The sequence below is a fragment of the Delphinapterus leucas genome, chromosome 3 (assembly GCF_059928025.1).
Source record: "Delphinapterus leucas isolate spDelLeu-1000000601 "Yukka" chromosome 3, BTC_Dleu_Yukka2, whole genome shotgun sequence".
Lineage (NCBI taxonomy): Eukaryota > Metazoa > Chordata > Mammalia > Artiodactyla > Monodontidae > Delphinapterus > Delphinapterus leucas.
Genome location: NC_143131.1, coordinates 63,589,893 through 63,608,726, shown reverse-complemented (window position 1 = coordinate 63,608,726; position 18,834 = coordinate 63,589,893). Strand labels below are relative to the sequence as shown.

Genomic DNA, 18,834 nt, shown 5'->3' with positions numbered 1-18,834 from the left:
GCTTAGTTAAGCAGAGCTGTCCCAGGAGATGTCAGGGAATTTCAGTACCCACCTCCTTCTCTCCTTCCTTAGCGTGCAGCAGCTGTGCTCCCCTTTTCCTTGTGCGGTGGTGGTTGTAGTACAGGCCTCATTATAGGACTCCACCGCCGAGGAGTATTAGGATTTATTTTTATTGATAAATTATACTGTACATTACTATGTGAGATTTAGTGCCAGCTAAGAATATTTTATTAAAGGTTCACGTACCCTTGGTTTTGTGGTGATGCAGATTTTTACACATTTCTTGAAATTTTTTTTTTCCTGAAAGTGAGGAGCGTTTGAAGTGATTTTATTCCTCCGGCCTTCATTTGGAGGGTGTCCTCACGCGTGCCCCGGTGACACTGGCCTTCTGGGCTCTCTCTGGTGTAAATGAAGATCCTCTTCATTGTCTCTGTGCCACCAAAATCCTGTTACCTGCTCACTCATGTCAAAGGTTTAGCAAAGCTCAAAGCCTTTGATTATGAAGACTGAAGCTTAAGGTACGCACACCAGCAGTGACCCACACGCGTTGTGGTATAAGCAAAGACTGCCAGCCCTTCCCGCAGTAGGGGTCTTGGGGGCGCAGCGCGGGGGCATCCAAGCAGAGAATTGCTAACAACGCACGAGAGGGAGTACTTTCCTGGAACGTAGCAAGGAATGCCTTGTTCGTTTTGGTCTCCCCGGCAGATACTTTTTGACTGGGAGTAGATAAAATAATGGACAGATAAATGCTTTTATGTATATGTAAGATAACGAAAAGGGTAAATATTTAAGCTGGGGAAGCTGGGCTTCCTAAAGCAAGCTATCCATTTTACCACTAGAGCTACCTTGCTTAGAGGCCGACTCTCCCTTTCTCTGATTTCTTGCCTGTGTTTTCAGGAAATTGCAAATCCTTTAAAGGAAAGGCATTTCCACAATGGTGAGTTGGCCTGTCCTGATGGTGTAACAGCCCTGCCCCTCAATGAGCTTCACCTCTGTGAAGGCGATGCCGTGTGAGGGTCTTCAGGAAGCATTCCATAGGTCAGACAGGCTGATTCCTGGACTTCAAGGGGTTTATCATTGATGGCCAGCCCGGGAGCAGGGTCTCTAGTTGCTGTATATATGCCTTGGCCTGTGTGAGTCTGAATTACCCTTTGGTAATTGGTTTGGAAATCTTTTTAATGAGTAGACGTTCTTTATTTCGAGTTTTAATCTTGGCATCTGTTTTTCAGAAACACTGGTCTGTTATTACTTAAAGTTTATTCTCAGATTTGGAATGCAGACTGCTAAGAAATGTCAAACAGAAAGGGCTTGTCAGCACTTACAGTCTGAGTTCCTTACGGGGCCGCCTGTTTGCCTGGCCTGTGCCCCGGCTGTGCCGCGCTCACCTGCCCTCCTGTGACAACCTGGATCTGTCAAATCTCAAATGACCTGTTCTTGAACAAGTGGTTGTTGGAGTGTTGGATGAGGTTTACCCATTGCCAGTGCCTGATGATATTCACAACTGTTTCTCTCTTGCAAAATGATCACATATCTATACTCAAGTTTAAAAAACAAGCAAGAATATTAAGAGTAGCTGTCGGGCTTCCCTGGTGGCGCAGCAGTTGAGAGTCCGCCTGCCGAAGCAGGGGACACGGGTTCGTGCCCCGGTCCGGGAAGATCCCACATGCCGCAGAGTGGCTGGGCCCGTGAGCCATGGCCGCTGGGCCTGCGCGTCCGGAGCCTGTGCTCCGCAACGGGAGAGACCACAGCAGTGAGAGGCCTGCGTACCGCAAAAAAAAAAGAGTAGTTGTCATCCGGAGGAAGGTTTCTCAGAATTACTTAAAGAGCTCTTTATTTTTTATTTATTTATTTGTTTGTTTGCTTATTTATTTAAAAAACGTTTTTTGGCTGCATTGGATCTTCGTAGTAGCACGTGGGCTTTCTCTCTAGTTGCAGTGAGCAGGGGCTACTCTTCGTGGCAGTGCGTGGGCTTCTCACTGCGGTGGCTTCTCTTGTTGCAGAGCACAGGCTCTAGGCATGCAGGCTCAGTAGTTGTGGTGCACGGGCTCAGTAGTTGTGGGAAGTAGGCTCAGTAGTTGTGGCTCATGGGGTCGAGAGCGCAGTCTCAGTAGTTGTGGTGCATGGGCTTAGTTGCTCCGTGGCATGTGGGATCTTCCCCGGACCAGGGCTCTAACCCATGTTCCCTGCATTGACAGGTGGATTCTTAACCACTGTGGCACCAGGAAGTCCCTAAAGAGCTCTTTAATTGTGCACACTAGCTCCATTAGCCTCCTCCATCACCTGTGTTCTAAGGATACTCCAGGACAGAAGACATTATGCACCGAATTGAGGACTCTCCTGCGAGGACAGCATAACCAGCACCCCATACTCTTTCCATGCCTGCTGAGTCACCCTTCACCTCTGGTGTTTTCTCCTCATTCTGGAATTCCTGCTGTCATCTTGGCTTGATGGTTTTTTCATTCCTATCAACCCAGTATTTCTCTCTTTCCCATATTGTGCCTTTTCTATCTGTGGCAAATTTTCCTAATGCGATCACCCATTCGTTTACATGGTAAACGTTCATGAAACATCTGCCCTGTGCCTTGCACTGACCAAATGCAGGAGATAAAATCCAAGTAGGCTATTCTGTGGCACGCAGATACTTAAAAACTTCCCCTTTAACAGATTCACGTTGATGTGGGGAGTTTTGAATTGAGTCATTTCTCCTTCCTTACGAGTGAAAGGAAGTCTCTGTGATGAACATTCAGCTTGTAGTCTATGAGGTCTTTGGAAACTTGAACTTTAGTCATTCCCTGTGTGGCTGAGTGGCAGGGCAGGCATTGTAGAGGTTCAAGTTCCCAGGATTTCACATGAGTTATCGCAGTCCAGCCTTTGGCAATCTGCCACCCTCTACTTGGTAGACAGGTTCGTGAAATTTGACGCTCTTACGTCTTTCCTGGAAAATCTTGTAAGGTTCAGCAGTCCTTCAGTGGCTGACCCATTTCTGTTAAACTCCTGTTGTCAGACCCAAGGTTATCCCGGACCTATTGTTAGAATAGTCAGCGCATTCCATTGACTTTTTATTTTTTTTTAACTCCCAGCATAGGCTTTGAGTGAAAATTTATACTTTACATGCAGAAATGAGACACTGCTCTTTTTTCTTTCTTTCTTTTTTTGGCTGCATTGGGTCTTCTTTGCTACGTGCAGGCTTTCTCTAGTTGTGGTGAGTGGGGGCTACCCTTCATTGCGGTGCACGGGCTTCTCATTGCAGTGACTTCTCTCTTCTTGCGGAGCACAGGCTCTAGGGGTGCAGGCTTCAGTAGTTGTGGCACATGGGCTTAGTTGCTCCATGGCATGTGGGATCTTCCCGGACCAGGGATCGAACCCATGTCCCCAGCATTGGCGGGCAGATTCTTAACCACTGCGCCACCAGGGAAGTCCCGGGACACTGCTCTTTGTGTATATTATGCTGCCACTAACTCCCCTTAAAATGTGAACCGACTTCCTCAAGCATTTATTGTATCAACATAGCACAGTAAAGTAGGATTTGGACAATTATTCCTTTAGTGGACACATGTAAGTGAGAGAAGTGTCTCTACCAAAAATATAGAGTACTTCTTAGTGAGGTAGAAGGGGTGGTTTGTGAGAGTAGTAGGGCTCTTACCATATTTTGCTTTCAGCTCATCTCCTTTGGTATTTGCTTCCATGCTTCACATCTTTGGGACCCATCATTGCCCCTGTCCTTGATGAATGAGTATGGTCTTGGTTGTTGCAATATTGCCTAGTTGGAAATACCCTGGACTTGCGAGTCAGAAGTCCTGGGTTGGAGCCCAGATTATAGCATTTACTGTGTGATTCAATTTAAGTTGTTCAAATTCCTAGTCTGTAAAATGGGAATAATAAATGATGTCTGTTCCCACCCCCACTCCAGCTACCTTCCACTCCTAGTGTTGATCAAATGAGAAAATGAATTTCAAAGTGTCGTGTAACTTACACAGTGCTCTGCCATGGGACCCCCCCCCATCCCTACCAAATATGGGCTTTGTGAACTACCGCAGGGTTCATGAAATGCCTCTTTCCGTTACAGGATGGTTATTGAGACTTTCCCCTTCTACGGGCCTCTGTGATCACAAGCAGCTGCCCCTTCACCCACCCAGAGGCAGCCTGGACCTCTGTGGGACAGCTGTTTATGATGACATTCTTTCTTCAGTTAAGCTGAAACCTAGCCTCCTAACTTCAAGATAACTTACACTTCTTGGTTCTAGTTTTACAGGGTAACAAGAAACAGTTCAAATCAGTGCATGTCAAGTTATAGAAGTTTATAACTGAGAAAGGGGTCTTAAACTCAGCTTCCTGTTTTTGGCAATTCAATTCAATAAATAAGAGCTGGGGCCTGTCACGTGGGTGCTGTGCTCCGGCACTAAAGGCAGCTATTGTTTCTCCTCCTGATCTCCGGAAGTGGAACCAAAGGGCAGGGAACCAAATGGGGATGAATGGGAAGCAAAAACTTTTTAACTCCTTAATATGCAAAAATGTGGTGGTTTGAATTTTTTTAAGAATCCTTGCTAGAAGAAATAGTACTTGTATTTATTGGGCTCAGCAGACTACCAATGTACAAATGAACATATTTACAAAATGGAAATAGAGTCAAAGATGTAGAAAACAAACTTATGGTTTGTTTTACCAAGGGGGGAAGGGAGGGAGGGATAAATTGGGAGTTTGTGATTGACATATACACACTATTATGTATAAAATAGATAACTAATAAGAATCTACTGGGGACTTCCAGTGGTTTAAGACTTCACCTTCCAATGTAGGTGGTGTGGGTTTGATCCCTGGTTGGGGAGCTAAGATCCCACATGCCTCTCTGCCAAAAAACAAAACATAAAACAGAAGCAATATTGTAACAAATTCAATAAAAACTTAAAAAATGGTCCACATCAAAAAAATCTTAAAAAAAAAAGAAAAGAATACTGTATAGCACAGGGAAGTCAATACTCCATAATGACCTATATGGGAAAAGAATCTAAAAAAAAGTGGATATGTATAACTGATTCACTTTGCTGTACAGCAGAAACTAACACAACATTGTAAATGGACTATACTCCAATAAAAATTAATTTTAAAAAATCTACAAAAATGAAGACAAAAGAATGATAAATAAGAAACACAGATATCTCTTTTTTTTTTTTTTTTTTTTTTGCGGTACGCAGGCCTCTCACTGTTGTGGCCTCTCCCGTTGCAGAGCACAGGCTCCGGACGCGCAGGCTCAGCGGCCATGGCTTACGGGCCTAGCCGCTCCACGGCATGTGGGATCTTCCCGTACTGGGGCACGAACCCGTGTCCCCTGCATCGGCAGGCAGACTCTCAACCACTGTGCCACCAGGGAAGCCCAAGAAACACAGATATTTCTAATTTTTATAAGCTCCCATGTGTTTAACAACCTGTAAATGAAAAACATATTTGCACATAGAGAAATGGAAAAATGGTGATATTGCAGCATGATAATGCCTTTGTGAGTGCTGCACTTCCAATGCAGGGGGTGTGGGTTCGATACCTGGTCTGGGAGCCAAGATCTAAGATCCCACATGCCTGTCAGCCAAAAAACCGAAACAGAAAACAGAAACAGTATTGTAACAAATTCAATAAAGACTTTAAAAATGGTCCACATCAAAAAAAAAAAAATCTTTAACAACACAGTAAAGCATCTGTACTCCAATAAAAATTAATTAAAAATAATAAAATAAATGGGTATATTTAGTACCTACTTCAGGGTTTTTGTGAGACATAAATGAGTTAATTTCCATGAAGTACATAGAACAGTGCCTGACAGTTAATGCCTAATACATTAACTATTTTTTATGAACTTTTGAGGACTGTGAGATTTGACATATTTTTAGTCTACTGTATTTTTTTGAAATAGCATTAAAAAATTAAAAACTGTAACACCCTATTTACCAACCATATCCAATAACAGAATTGGCATGGTTCATCTTTCTGATCACTTTGGTGGTTTCACAAGATGGGACTTGGCTGTCAGAAAAGCTTTATCATGATACTGAAAACCTACTCCCAGATAACATATTTCTTTGGACCTTAGGCCAAATTTATGTATTCTAGGAGGTGCTTTTTTTTGGCAGTATGAGTTTGGAGAACTTTAGGTGGGAATCAGGATTCAACCCTGCCTTCTCTGTTGTTAGGGTCTCGATATCTGCCTTAACTGTCCAGAACTTTTGCTTGCCTTGTATGTAACAAAAGAGATTTTTTAAATGTTATCTTTGATTTGGAGGTGTGCTAATTCAAGTATTTTGTGACCCATTTAGCTTTTAGAGGTAATGAAACATTGATCAAGAACTTCATTTATAACAGACCGATTCATAATAATCCTAGTGGCTTATTTCACAGAAGCTGTTTCCAGATAAAAAATACTGATCATGACTTCCCATGATGTTTCCTGAAAGGGTAAAATTAAACTGTGGGAAATTCTTGGAATTTAACTAGTAATTAACTTATAAAGAACCTTTTAAAAAAAATCATAACTCCCCCAAGCTATTATATAGCAAAGGACCTTAGGAGTTCAGAATTCTTTTATGTATGTATTTTTTCTTAACTGAAACCCAGTGAGCATTGTCCAGTATCTTCGAGTTTGTAACTGAACTAAAATGATTCTTTAGATAGAGGAGCCTTTGAGTCCAGTATTGGCTTTTAAACCTCAGGTCCAGTCTGGATTTATACTGATGCTGCACGTGTTAACCTAGTTATCTGGATGTAAGTTTACTCACGTACTGTATTATGTTACAATCCTAAATGGCATGATTAGGCTCAACATTTTTAAACATGCAGAAAGCACAAGTTAATTTTATCTGCTAGTCAGTTTCCTTTCCAGACTTTTACTTTAAGGAATGTCAGATTTCTATTTGGGGAGGTAATGAATAGACTACATAGAGTGAAAGGAGTGCTTTCAAGGGGCCACATGGCAGAGTGAAAAGAGCATGATTTGGAAACCCTGGATCTGTGTGATACTGGGGAAGTTTCTCTGCTTCTTAAAAAATCTGCTTCCTGGGCTTCCCTGGTGGTGCAGTGGTTGAGAGTCCACCTGCCGATGCAGGGGACACGGGTTCGTGCCCTGGTCTGGGAAGATCCCACATGCCGCGGAGTGGCTGGGCCCGTGAGCCATGGCCGCTGAGCCTGTGCGTCCGGAGCCTGTGCTCCGCAACGGGAGAGGTCACGGCAGTGAGAGGCCCGCGTAACGCAAAAAAAAAAAAAAATCTGCTTCCTCATATGTTAATGGACATAGTCTCTGTCTGGAAAGGTTATAATCTGATGCCACACAGTCCTAGGTGCACAATAAATTCCAAAAAAATGGCAACTGTGATATTTTATATCAGAAATTTGTTCCATTTATGTTTAATATTTCAAAGCAGTGCTGAAAGACATTTTGGTCTATTTTGTGACCGTATTAAATAGCCTTATAATTTTAAAAGGTTATCTAAAGACTTTGAGAGCATCAAAAGGAATACTTGATTTTGGAATAAACTAACTAATCATTAAAGAAATTCTTCTTCTCAATTCCTCTGTTTACTATGTGAGGGTTTTAATGACCATTTCTCCAATTTTTGACATCCTTGTGAATTTAGCTTTAAAAAAAGTTAACAGAATAACTGAAAAAGGATATAAAGTGCTGCCAGGATGGATTCCTCATTCACAATTTTATATTTCATTCCATAATTCATTTTTGGATTATTTGAGCTTTTTATGTTTGTTCATAAAGTGCCCTCAAGGTCACAGGTTGTGTTTTCAAGTTGATCCCCTTGTAAGGGGAAAGGAAAGGATGTCGTAAGGTGCATGTTCACGGGCTGCACCTTCCTCCCTGCTCTCTTATTTTTTTCTGGTTCTTCAGTGGTTTGGACTTTGGGTTAGTACATCAGTGTTCCCAGGAAGGGGTGGCTACATTTTAATGCAAGCTGAACTTATATGCAACCTGGGGGCCAATATTTGAAACACCACATATTTTAATGAGACATAAAATTGTACGGTAAGCCTTCCTTGTGTGTTTAAAAGAAAAGAAGAAAAAAGTAATGTTTTGTTCAATTTGTTTCTCCAGGTTGCATTTTTCTGAAGTTGTTCATTGAGACTTCCCAGCATTCCTGCAGATATAATAGGTGAGTCAATGAAATCAGATACCCTTACTATCAGTGATTCTTTGGAAACCCTTTCGAGGTGGGTGGCAACTTACTTCTCGAAAGAGGTGCAGTGTTCCAAACTTTGGGGCCCTGAATGATAAACACTAGTTTTTTTGTTTTTGGCTAGAAATACCACTTTGATGAACGTACACAAATGTTGTAAAGGACCCTGTAAAGTTTCACTAATGATATTAAGTTTAATGCTGTAAATTCCATACCTTCAGTTCTGACATGGTTTGTTCTGTCACCATTTACAAACAAGTTTAAGACCTCTTTATAATGGGCACAGCTGGCTTTAAGTTGTCTTTCCTTTTGAGCTTCTCTGTGGATCATTCACCCTTTGTTATCATTTCTCTCTGAAAGGGGAAGTAGAGATGGCCAATTCGAATTACCCAATTTTAGTTTTTGATGACAGCGTGGGTGGAGGAATTGCCTAAATAAAAATTCAAAACAGTTGACTAATAGGTGATTTATGATTAACTCTATAGATTTGAATTTATAAAGGTCACTTTGGGAGAATATTAGTAACAGAAATAGGGGCTGAGTAACCTCCTACAGTATACATTCAAGGAAATCAAAGTGGAAAGTTAAATAACTGTCCCCAAAGACTTTGATCCAGCTCTGTTTCTCAAGAGGGAGAGGCCTGTTCAACCTGGTCCTGTAGGGGCCTTGCTCTTGTCATGAACTTGAGGGTGGGGCTCAGGCCAAGGGAACCAGTGCATGGTATGTACTTGGGACTGACCGACACCCTGTCCAGGAGGGTCTGCCACGTGCAGGGGATTTGAAGAGTATTTTCACAGATACCATCTCATTTGTGGAAAGGTGATCTTTCTTGTTTACAGATTCTGGGGAAGGAAAAATTGCTCTTATGTCGTGAATTGAACTATTGATTTCTCAAATGTTTTTAAATTGTCCTAACAACTGCTGGTTGGGTTAGGTGAGGAAGCTTGGCTTGTTTTTTGTTTTTTTTAAATGGGAACTGTAAGCACTTATGAGTTATGAAATTATTTGAGCAAAGTTTCTGCTCATGGGAAAGCCGAGGCTGACCCAAGACAGGTGGGTATCCTGTTGGCACTTTTATCAAACTGATAATCTTTATCTGCTCATGTTTATATAGTGGGGGTGGGAGAAACTGATTGTCTATTAATAAAGACTATTAATAAAAAATACATACCTTTCCCTGAGCATTGAAAATAAAGGATTTATTACTTGTGATTTTCTGAACCAGGTGTTCATAAACCTGTTTAAAATTTGGCTAATAACAATCTGCTATGCTCTGTTCAGATCCAGAATTCCAGAGACCTGCCAGCCAGGTGATAATTGGGGTTGCTGGTGAGGCCTGCTTTTGCTCATACAGTTCTATGAGGGGAATATTCTCAACAGAGACAGGCTTGTGCTGGTGAGGGGTGTTTCTTTCCACTCAGAGGCACTGTCTGCTTGAGTGAAAGCGGGTCTGATTGCCATTTTGCCTGTTATGTAATGAGTCGAGTGCACCCCCGAGCTAAGTGGCTCCCATGTTTCCAATGTATTCCAATGATGATTTAGTCCCCCTTTGTGAGTTGTCACCCTGGATCAGTTCCAGGCTGGCCTGTTTAATCCAGCTCTGGGGAAAAGCCAGTTCCATCTGCCAGTGCCTTCAGCAGCTAAGTCGTGTTTGCCCTTGAAATCCCTGTCTCTGAAGATTTAACCAGATAAAACCAACCTGCTCTGTATCTCTTTTGGTTTTTGTTTTTTGAATTGTGAATTCATCCCATGTAAATACAATAAAACTTTACCAAATCAGAAGACATAAGAACAGCCACTCTGATTAACAGCATCTAAATTACGAAGAAATCTGATCCTACCTTCTGCTGTATATGGTCACTCATGTTATATCAGCTTGGTAGAAGGTTTCTCTTGAACAAAGAGAGTCACTGCGGTTTGGGGAGAGTCTTATCATCAGGAGGCCCTAGGCTGAGGCTCCACCTCGGCCGGATGCAGACCTGGGTTGGAATTCCAGCTGTGGTGCAAGCTGGCTGTGTGACTGAAGGCGGCCTTCCTTACCTGATGCAACTCTCATCTCTTTATATGTGGATACTACTTCCTTCCAGAGTGGTTTGGAAGAGTGAACAAGGCATGATGGCAGCGTGCGTGGTACATAGTAGACGACAGGTACCCCCTGCCTGGCTCTTGACCCCAGGCATCTTAGAAAAGGCATTGGACACGGGGTGGAGGGACTGCTCTGCTGGGTAGCTCCTGGGTCTCCCTGGTAAAGTACAAGGCGATTCCTGCTCTGTTCTGCCCCACCTACTCCGTGAGAATTGTGAGGAGGCTTTGAAAAGTAGGAACTTAGGGTGTGTGGTTAGAATCAGAGGGCTTCTATGGCAGGCTTTTTTTGCTTTCTTTTTTTTTTTTTTTTTTTGTGGTACGCGGGCCTCTCACCGCTGTGGCCTCTCCCGCTGCGGAGCACAGGCTCCGGACGCACAGGCTCAGCGGCCATGGCTCACGGGCCCAGCCGCTCCGCGGCATGTGGGATCCTCCCGGACCGGGGCACGGACCCGTGTCCCTTGCATCGGCAGGCGGACTCTCAACCACTGCGCTACCAGGGAAGCCCTTTTTTTTCTTTTTAATCTGACTTTCTGGGCTTGAATCCTAGCTCTGCACCTTATAATTAGGTGTATGACCTTGAACAAATTATTAACACCCTCTCTGGCTCTCACCCTACCTCACAGGATTGCTGTGAGATTAAATGATGTACTGTGTGTAGAGTGGGGCATATGGAACTAGTACCTGGTGAATCTCAAGAAATATGCCAGTAAATTTGCCAGAATACTTTTAGAAGGGAGACAGAGAATCTGACTCAAAAGAATATCCGTGGTTTTAAAATCTCTCCAGTTTGAACCTCGGCTTGCTGTGCTGTCTTTTCTATCATGTTATGATAGTTTAGACCAGGGAAGGTCATCTTTGTCCTGAATAAACTAAGAGTGGCCATATGCTGCCATGTGGGACTCACTCATTCAGAAGGGCAGAGCATTGGGAGTTAGTGTTCCTGGATTTTCTTCATTAGTAAACAGATCTTTCCCCATCTGGAAGAATTCTTACCAGAATTGACGAGATTTGCAAAGTGAAAGCTCTAGACCTGCATTGTCCAATGTGGTGGCCACATATGGCCATTGAGTATTTGAAATATGGCTAGTATGACAGAGGCACTGAATTTTTAATTTTATTTCATCTTAGTTCACTTAAAATTTAGAACTAATAGTTAATTCAGTTATTGGAAAACTTTTACATATGTGTGGGACAACTTGGGCATCTACTTTTCAACTGTAAATTTTTTAAAGTTTAAATCAGATCAAGTATTTCTGATGAAAATGTAGTGCCTGAGTTGAGATGTGCTGTAAGTGCAAAATACACAACAGATTTTGAAGTGTTACTGTGAGAAAAAATTATGTCAATATTTTAATACTTTTTATACTGATTCTATGTGGAAATGATATTTTGGATATTTTGTGTTAAATACATTATTACAATTAATTTCTTTTTGCTTATTTAATGTTGCTCCTAAAATTTTAAAATAATGTACATGGCTCACAAAATTCTATTGGACGGTGCTGCTCTAGACAATCCTTGAAAGAATCGGATAATTTCTAATTTATTAAGTGAAGTACAAGTTTTTCCAATAGACTGCAGATTATGAACGTGGTTTTTTTCTTCTTTTAAGTTTTTTGTTTCAGTTTACCAATTAACAAGTTTAGAGGAATTTAAAAAAATACTTAAAATTGGAAAGAAAAAGAAAAGGCACGTAGCAGATGTGTTACCTGAACCTCACGTGGTACAGCCTGAGGCTCCATTTAGACATCTTGGCTGTAGTCTTTCCCCTCAGCCTTCTTACGAAATGTATGAAGGGAGGCACTCACCGCCATCCGCCAGGATATGAACCCACACACTGTTTTTCAGCTAAATATTCTGCTTCCTTGATGATTGTTGGCTCTGAAATTTGATGCAGATACCTTGTTGCCCGGGTCACATTTTGCCATGCCCAGGAGATCGGTTTAGGAACTGTCATCCAGGAGAAAATGACTTTTAATCACCTATAGCAAGTAGCACTCCCTTCTTACTGTAGTACCAGAAATACAGAGATGCATTCCGAAGGGAATAATTGCTGGCTTGATGTTTAGTTGTAACTGGTGTGTGTATGAAACATGAGAAGATAATACAATGAAAGTCATTGGTATTCTGTTTCACATTTATGCCCTGGGTGACACTTAAGTGTATTTTAAGTGGTGGGGGGAAGAGTGTTAGATTCAGAATCATCTTGGTCTGGGTTTGAGTCCTGGCTGTGTCACAAAGTGATGGTAGTGAGGTTTCCTAACTTCTCTGATTGTGTTCCTGTGTAATTGGTGCCAACAAACACCAGTCACTTTCCTTGTCAAAGTTCTTCCATTGTAAGTACTTTATCTGTGACACCCGCACCCCTTTCTGTAAGAAACATGGCAAATACCTTGCCGTCCTCATACTTTTCCATACTGAGCAAGTGAATGAGAGAGTTTACTTTCTAGTACTGTAAACTTTATCTAGGAATTAAACAGGATTTGATATTTATATATTAGATAGAAACCATTATCAAATTTCATGAAGAATCTGAAATTCACTGTTTTTAAATTACAGTATTAGAGTATAGAATTCATTTCCACCAGCAGCTTGAAAGCAGTTAATAGGAGAGGAGAAGCACTTAGTAAGAGAGGATATTATAGCCTTGTCCTTTTACTGAGGGTAAATTGGATGAAATGTACATTCTCTGGATAGAAAATGATAAAATAAAATTTAAGTAGGCAGTGGTTTACAAGATTTAACAAAAGCAAATCAAAGTAATTAAATGCATTAAAGACAAACTGAGTGCAGTTCTTTTTCTGTTTCTGTTACTTGCATGTTGATAGGTTGTCTTTTTTCTGGTCAGGAGTCTGGCTGTAGACACTGTGCCTGTCTGAAGGAGAGTTCTGAGCATTCTTCCCAGCAGGGGCATTCCCTTTCTATGAAAAGTGGCTTCCCTTGGTAGACTGTGAACCTCCTGAGGGCTGGTCTGAGTCTTTTATTATACCCTCTGTGCCCAATACAGTGTCTGATGCATGGTAGGTGCTGAGTGAATATCAGCTGAATGGATGGAGGATAAATGATGCTTAGACTATAGAGCTGGTTCTGTAACATTCTCTGAAGAGAACTCTACTTCAGGTACATTATAGGCTGCCCAGCACAGTGCCTGACACATGTTACGTGCTCAGTAAATGTTGGACAAATGGAGGCGTGAATGTGGGCTTAAGTATAACTTCCAATTTATAAAGGACTTTTGGGAGTATGACCTGTTTGTTTATTTTTTTGATATTTAAAAATGTATTGACATGAGGTCGGAAATAATTTCTTAAGAAACAAAGAGCATGTCATATAGGAAACAATTGATAACTTTGGCTACATTAAAATTATGAACTTTATCAAAAGCCTATATAGAGAGTGAAAAGATAAAATATTTAAAACACTCATAAATTCACGAAGGAGAATATGTAAAGAATGCCTGTGAATCAATACAGAGGATAGGCAACCAACTGAAGCAAAAATCCAGGAGTGGAGAAGGGTGGTGAAATACTTGAACAAGCACTTCATAAAGAGGAACCGCAAGGAACCAGTAAAATGAAAAGTTGCTCAACCTCTTGAGTAATGTGATTACAAACCCCCCACAAGATACACCCTCACCTCCACTTGATAAGCAAAAGGTTTTTAAGTCTGATAATGGCAAATCCTGACAAGAATGTGGAACAGCATGAACTCTCAGATACCGCTGGTGAGAATCAAATTATTAGATTCACCCACTTTGTTTTTTTTTTAACTTTTACTTTTTTTTTAACTGAAAAAAAGTTGACATACAGTATCATGTTAGTTTCAAGTAAACAACATAGGGAATTGACTTCTAAATACATTATGAATTGATCACCATGATAAGTCTAGTAACCATCTGAATATAACCCATTTATAATTTGGGAAGCAAAGAAGGTTCTTTTAAGCAGAGAGTTGAAGTCGAACATTAAGAAGGCACCACGAGTGACAGATTGACCAGAGGCCAGGAGCCCAGGTAGGAAGGTGTCAGTGGCAAGAAACGACGAGGGCTGGGGAGGAGAGGGTGGGCAGGGCTGCAGCTAACTGGTGAAGTGCAGTCCCGGGGGAAGGGGGAAAGGTGCCTGTGAGGTTGCTCTGGGCAGGGGCTGGGGCAGCTCTGTGGCAGAGGGAGGGAGGGTTGCAATAGGGTAAGATTAAAGTACAAGGAGTAGATGTTAAGAGAATTCCCAAGTGGTGGCCTCAGTTCTTTTGAGAAGTAGAAGTTCATCTGCTTTGGGGAGAGGAGGTGAAGCCTGGGGTTAAAAAGAAGAATCCATGATCCCCTACATGGAAAGGAACTCTTCTCAATGCTGATGTAGCCATCTTCCTATGAATTCTGGTTCTTTGATGGATTCCACAGGGAATTCTGGTTCTCCATCTGATGCAGTTGGTCCACAAGGACCTTCGGGATCTCACATCAGTAGACATAGTTTTGTTGTGATCAAATGCCTAAGTCTATGAAAAACGCTATTTGCACCCTCCAGCAAGTTGATTTGGTTCCAGCTGGTACCTCTCTTGTCCGTCCCATATACATGGAGAAATGCCATAATCCTTATGTAGAAAGCTTTTCTACTTTAATGGTCCACTCTTTAAATTGTCCCTTGAAAGGAAGGGGGTGAACTGACCTCAGGTGAATGAATATACACTGGGATAGTGTAGAGGTGTCTCCCTCATTATCACCATAAAATATATTTATGCTTTTACATGAAGCTTGTTAATATAGGTAAATAGTAGCTGCATACATTTTTATTTGGTATTCTTTTTTTTTTTTTTAATCATTTGCCATGTCAAACCACAGCAATCCATGCTTACAACCAAAGAAGGCCGTAATATAGCTCTGAAGTTCCAAGATCCTGCCCCCATAAACACCCTCTCTACTCTTTGAAATTTCATCATGGCTTTGTAACAGAAACTGACTTCTTCTGAATTAAATATTGATTTAATCTACATTTCCTTTTGGATTAATTCAATAACTAAAATAAAGTGTTCGTAATCTTTTCCCTCTTGTGCTCTCACCCTGTGGAGAGACCACTAGTCATACAGCGGTCCTCTCCTTCCAGACACCAGCATCCCATGAGCCACGGGGCAGCCATTTACCAGGTATTATAGGGCTGGGGTGCCAGGCAACCTGTAAAAGTGGGACTGGCCCCCAATCTCGGTGCCTTATGTTACCAGCCTAGAACAGCCTGTGAAAAACTCTTAAAGCTAATCGGCAAGCTCAGATGGACTTGGAAATGTACCTGACTTTGATCCAAATTATTCTATATACACAGCCAAATTGTGTTAGGAAATGGACACTTCCTGTCATTAACTCACAGCTAATGAAGACAAATATGACCGCAAATCCACTTTAGAAATCTCTGTGACTAATCTGTAGGAGCTGGGTTCTCTCTTATTGCCTCACTGCCTCATTTCTCTCTTCTTCCTTCTTTCTCAAACTGCATTCCTGATTCAATTAAAGTTCAATCTATTTTTCTCCTGCTGTTCATGGAATGACTATGGATTGGAAAGGCACGTTCAGACTAGGGTGGTGGTCAACTGCTGTCATGGACTCATCATTGTTCAAGGTCAGAGTAACCAGTTTATTGGCCATTTACACCTCACATCAAGTATATTTAAGTCTGCCCTTCTAGAAACTCAGGCATTTTGGTACAAGGGTAGTTACAGAGAAAGTCACTTGGGCAAAAACCCAGGAATTACATTTTTATTTAGTCTATGTTTTATGCTTGTATATTTATGTCATCTGCACATCTTAAAGATGGGTTTTTGTTTTTTTTTTTTACCTGCTCAAAGGTCACACCTCAGTCTTTCTTGTGCCCTTGAGCACTGTATACTCTTGAAGCCAAGCAGTAGTCCTTATGTACTTACTCTTGTGGCTGGACTAGAATTGCCAGAAGACGTTTGTATGTGTTTTTCTCCCGATTATCAAAATAATCCATGTTCATACAAAAAAGTATAAGCAGGAAGGGAAAAAATAATCAGTTCCTTTAGGGGTCACCACTGCCAATCTCATGACAAGGTTTTCTTTTTGTACATTCTTTTCTTCACATAATTGAGCACTTATTCTGTATGTGACTTTATGTTCAGTTACTCTTTTGTTTAATATTATAAGTATTGGGTTTCCCTGGTGGCGCAGTGGTTGAGAGTCCGCCTGCCGATGCAGGGGACACGGGTTCGTGCCCCGGTCCGGGAGGATCCCACATGCATTGGGTTTCCCTGGTGGCGCAGTGGTTGAGAGTCCGCCTGCCGATGCAGGGGACACGGGTTCGTGCCCCGGTCCGGGAGGATCCCACATGCCACGGAGCGGCTGGGCCCGTGAGCCATGGCCGCTGAGCCTGCACGTCCAGAGCCTGTGCGCTCCGCAATGGGAGAGGCCACAACAGTGAGAGGCCCACGTACCACAAAAAATAAATAAATAAAATATTATAAGCATTTCCCCATATCATAAAAAGTTTCTTGTTTAAAAAAATTTCAGTGGTTGAATATTGTCTTACGGTATATATTTAAATCATTTTAACATTTTATTTTTGACATTTGAGTTGTTTTCTGATTTTTTTAAAAACCATTAAATATAAACTTTGAATATGCTTTTATAGATATTGATTCAGTTTTAAAAATATATCCAGGAAAGTTGGGCTGTCATTGGCAGTATAAGAGAGTACTTGTTTTGTCATGCCCTAAAGATGATCAGATCTTTCATCTTTGCCAGTTTGGGATGTGAGAATGGCACCTCATTTTAAATTTTACTGTTTTTATTACTAATGAAATTGAATATTTTTCATAAATAGAAGAGTCATTTGTTTTCTCTCTTTTGTGATTGTTTATGTCCTTTTCTGTTCAAATTGTCATTTATGATAATTGTGACATTTATGATGTTCCATTTTCGTAGAAGGATGTGTTGGAATGCATAACTTTGAGCATGGTGTCTTCTCACTGATAGTTAATTGCGTGCCAAATTGGCCTGTATTTGAGGGGAAATCAGGTGTGGAAGTGTCAAAGAGAACACACTTGGAGGTTGTGATGTGACTTGTTGGTTGTGACAGTCAGCATCTGGAAAGTCAAGTCTACCCAGTGAGCACCCGTCCTCCCTCACCCAGACCTTGTGGGTACCCCGTCATCACCCTGCATCCTGCCCTGTCCAGACAGACGTGGTATAATGCCTGTTGACAGAGGAATAATAAAAACACAGCGTGTTGGCTCATAATGAAGTGTCCGTTGACCCCTTGAAGTGATTCTTACCTGCTTCTTTTTTTTTTTTTTTTTTTTTTTTGCGGTACGCGGGCCTCTCACTGTTGTGGCCTCTCCCGTTGTGGAGCACAGGCTCCGGACGCGCAGGCTCAGCGGCCATGGCTCACGGGCCCAGCCGCTCCGCGGCATGTGGGATCCTCCCGGACCGGGGCACGAACCCATATCCCCTACATCGGCAGGTGGACTCTCAACCACTGCACCACCAGGGAAGCCCCTTACCTGCTTCTTTTCTGCTCATGTTTCTTCTCAGGCTGCTTGGATTACTTTTCTTGCCTACCCCTTAAGATAGTTTCCAGGCAGTCCTTGACCCCGTCTCTCCTGCATCTCCTTGCATTCTCCAAGTTCTCTACCGTACTCCGTGCCTTCAGTTGCTGCCCACAGGCCAGACCTCCCCAGACTAAACCTCTTCTCCAGTCTGCAGACCCATGTAGCCTTCTGCCTGCTGGGGGTTTCCCCGTGGTGTCCCACTGGCACATCTAATGCAGTGTGCCCTCAAATGAACCTGTTCCATTTCCCTGACTGGCCCTGTGGCCTGGATTCTATCTCCTGGTAAAAAGACCTCTACTTCATCCTCCATGCTACTCAGACACCTGAGTAGCATCTCGAGACTCTGCTTTTCCCTCATTGGCAACATCCCATGGGTTATATGAAGTTCTGTCATTTCTACCTCCTTCACATCCTTTATCCGCATCCCTCTTCCTCCTGCCCTAGTTCAGGCTTCACTCCCTGAATGAATGATTATCACTTTCCCAATTAGAGACAGTCTTTAAAAATAAGTAAATCAGGTTTCTCTGAAGTAAAATTGATGTTTTTCAGAGCATGGTATTGTAATGGAATATTTATTAATTCTATGTGTGAAGTAAATCCTCATCCATTAATTTATCTTTTATAAAAACCTGAATTCTTAACCTACTTGCTTGGCTTAAAGCAAAGTACACCTTGAATAACCTCTAACACATTAGTCAAGTGAGAGGCCCTGGGCATCACTCTCTATTTAAAGTGTTTTTGATTTGAGGACTTGACATTTTTCCTTTGGGTCTTAATTCTTTCCATATTCCATATGTGTTGTTTTTCTGTAATGTTGGAATTATCCTTTATTAGCTAGTTTTTCAACTTCACCTCCCATGGAATCAGGCAAGAAATACAATTATTTTCATAAGATTCTTTAATGGAGTAAAATTAATATTTTGGAGAATGAAAATACGGTGAATTGTTTCCTAAGGATTGAAAGACTTTATTAAGATAGCAAAATATCCTTCCCCAGGGTTACATTTTTTTCAGGGCTTATTGGAAATATGGT

The 18,834-nt window shown here is 41.8% G+C and overlaps 1 pseudogene across 1 annotated transcript in view; it reads left to right on the top strand.

The window, feature by feature from the left end:
* The window catches only part of LOC149749579 (uncharacterized), a 167,865-nt pseudogene that overhangs the window by 100,821 nt on the left and 48,210 nt on the right, over positions 1–18,834 (top strand). Inside the window, exon 4 of the transcript XR_016392558.1 lies at positions 8,084–8,141. The product of XR_016392558.1 is annotated as an uncharacterized LOC149749579 (transcript). The remainder of the gene's footprint in view (positions 1–8,083; positions 8,142–18,834) is intronic.